We start from the raw sequence: 3641 nt of genomic DNA on the forward strand, positions 1-3641 counted from the left end.
TAATATGAGGTTACATTTGTATTTTTCAAAAAAGCAAGAACAAATTTGGAAAGGAATTTATTGTAAAGATTAATCATAATAAATTTTTATATTCTCAAGCAAATTTCTCTTCCATTTTTTATAGAACAGAGAAAAATCATTTATTTTTATTTTTTTTTTCAAAAATACAAACAAACAAATCAAAAAATGAAATAAGTACTTGTTTTTGCTAAGTATTTATTTTTTGTTAAAAGCACAAACGTTGAAAAGTATGAGTCCGCTATATATACCAGTAAAATCGACTTTGTTAGGATAATATTAAATATTTGGATAATTTTCGTATTTAGAAGCAATATTAGAATAATTTGTTTGCATCCAAAATCCAATCTGAAAATGGAAGATAATGAATGAGAGAATAAATACATGTATATATTCGACACGTTGAATCAATGGGCCTCTTCACTAACCATCAACATCAAAGGACTCTATATATATTATGGTACATACAGCCTAGTGCCAGTTCGTTACCACTTCATTTTATTCCTTGTTCCATTTAGCATTTAGATACGCATTTGGTTCGGTTCAATGTCTTCTTTTTCTGTTTTCATTTTTATATAATAATATATTTCGCTTTCTCGCAAGTGCAGCGTACTCCTCCTCCCAGCTCAACCAAGGTACACACAGAGATATATGAGTTGTTACTTGCAGTAGCGTAGATAAGAGGTTTGTTGGTTTGGTACTTGGAAATGTAAGGTTACTACTTTAGAGCTGGTCAAAGCAAGGATTTAATATAGTGAATATTTTTTGCATCCCGAAAGTGTCGGTGCCTCTAAATCTCTCTACTAACCTCTATTGGTCTATTCCTATATCCTTTTCTCTATTTTAATATTTTATAGCACATTTTCCTTTCCAGTTTTGTACTTGTAGTAGTATTGTTTATGTGGAAAATTTTTAATTGTATTAGTATATTGGTGTTTTAATAATTTTTAATTATTGATTTTAATTATAAAAAAATATATAATATATATAATTAAGATCAACTATTAAAATTTATTAAAATATTGGTATATCGGTATATTTGAAAGTTTTTTTTGTTTATGCGAATAGAATTTTTAAGGTAATTAGATTGTGTTTGGCTTGATTTTTGTTTGATTTTGATTTAGGTATCGATCAAGTTTGTATTAATGATCTTAATTTGAAAGCACATACGATTCTTTTAAAAAAGTGAGCTCGACTCAAAACTTATCAATTCTAGTGTCCATATTAACTTTGTAAACAGTAAAAAAGTAATGAAATTTTTGTATTATTAATAACAAATTCATATAAACAAAGGTTTAATATGAAATAAAAAATATAAATTGGATTAAACAAATTTGAACATAAAACTAAAAAAAAGAATAAAACATGATAGAATATTAAAAATAAAAGAAAGAAATAAAGAAATTGACTCCTAACACTCACATATACTTATATTCTATGTTTTTTTATAGCGTTAGTATGACTGAAAATTTTACAAAATTTTAGTGAAATTTGTGGTGTTAAATTAAAGTCCCCTTCATTAATTCTTTGCTTCGATCTCCTATTTATAGAGAAAACATTCTTATTATGCTAAACATTTTTTTTTTGTAACAGTTATTAACCTTATACCAATATTCTTACTTTAATTGCTTTCCCACATGTTTATTGTATCCCATTCCTTACCTATTCGACTATCTTACCTTTCTTTTGGCTCATTTAATATTTGACCACAAATATCTTTGTCAACATGCATGATGTATCATTTTGTTGTCAAACTGTCAAAACTACTTCTTTATAGTTGAAGTTCAGTTTTTGTCAACAGGTTGCTCCATAGTTATCAAACCCGACTCGATTTGGTCGGTTCGACCGAAAATTCGGTCATCTAGTCATCTGGTTAGATCGAATCACTTATTGAACTGAATAAGTATGAGATCCGGTAAAAACTGGTTCGACCCAGTCGGTTTTCATTAAAATTGGTGATTCGGCCGGTTAATGCAACCCGGTCCAGGTTGTGTTTTTTATTTTTTTCTTTAACTTTATCTGCAAACGGCGTCGTTTCAGATGCCTCTTCCCCCACTTCCTTTTGTTAAAACCTAATCTGAATGGAACCCCATCCCCAGTCTCATCTTTCTTCTCTCTCGACACTCCACGGCCTCACCCTCACCGCGTCACTCTCTCGTCTCTCCCCTCACCTCGTCAGTCATCACTCTCAATCTCTCACAGCCTCACTTCATCACTCTCTCGGTCTCGCACTCATAAGCTCGTCGTCGCGGTCTCGTGCTCCAGTATTTAGACGGAACCAGTCAAGCAGCATCTTCTCCGTTGGATGGTGGTGGTGGTGGTCGTCTTCTTGTTTCGTCGGGGTCTCGGAAGTTTGGAACCAGTTAACCGGGTGAGCTCTGTTCGAATTTTCGATCCTGTTCTTTCACTGGTTTCAATGTCAAATTTGAATAAATTAGAATTGTTGTTGAACTTGAGCAAATTTTAATAAGAATTGTTGTTGAATCTGGTGGTTGTTGCTATTGTATTTGATTTTTCACAATTGTTGTTGAACCTGAGCAAATTTTTTGTTGCTAGATAACATAATTGGATTGAATTTTGTTGTTGGATATCAAAGTTGAATACTTGAATAAATTAGAATTGTTATTGAACCTAAGCAAATTTTAATTAGAATTGCTGTTGAATATGGTGATTATTGCTGTGTATTTGATTTTTTACAATTGCTGAACCTGAGCATATTTTTGTATTGCTGGATAACATCATTGGATTGAATGTTGTTGCTAGATAACAGAGTTGAGTACTTGAATAAATTAGAATTATTGTTGAACCTTAGCAAATTTTAATTATAATTTTTGTTGAATCTGGTGGTTGTTGCTGCTGTATTTGATTTTTTACAATTGTTGCTGAACCTGAGCAATTTTTTTTGTTGCTAGATAACATCATTGGATTGAATTTTATTGCTGGATAATAGAGGTGAATACTTGAATAGTTGAATTTGTTGTTGATTATCCTTAGTGAACTTTGGTAGTTGTTGCTGTGTTGATTAAAAAATTGCTTGGCTAAATCTTTCATTGCTGAAAATTTTGTTTCTTTTACTAGAATTTTAAAAATGTCTTCATCTCAAACACTATCAGAAACATCACCATCTCAGGAACAAGCATCATCAGCAAAGACTTGTATTTTAAAAATGTGTAATATGTTGATCGTCCTTGTTCATTTAAATTATGAGAATATTTTGTATTAGAGATTAGTTTATTATAGATTAGTTTATTATGTCTAAGAATTGATATTAGATTATTAATATTTGTAAAGACTTGTATTTTAAGTTTTAAAATATTATTTTAATTTTATTTATATAATTTTATATTTTTTTAATTATAACTGAGTTAACCGGATAAATTAGTGACCCACCGGTTGAACCAGTGACCCAGTGACCCAGTCATATAACCGGATTGATTACCGGTTCGGTTCTGATTACTATGATTTTATATAAACCACACGCTTTCCACGTGCTATATTTTCAAATTCTGAAATTTAAAAGGCAGTTACAATATTATGAAACAGTGCACGTATTCTCTAGAAATACTCAACATTCTCCACTGCTGAGCTTTCTGGGCTTTTATGTAAATTAGCGGCTTAATAGG

This window comes from Arachis ipaensis, chromosome B10 (assembly GCF_000816755.2).
Source record: "Arachis ipaensis cultivar K30076 chromosome B10, Araip1.1, whole genome shotgun sequence".
Lineage (NCBI taxonomy): Eukaryota > Viridiplantae > Streptophyta > Magnoliopsida > Fabales > Fabaceae > Arachis > Arachis ipaensis.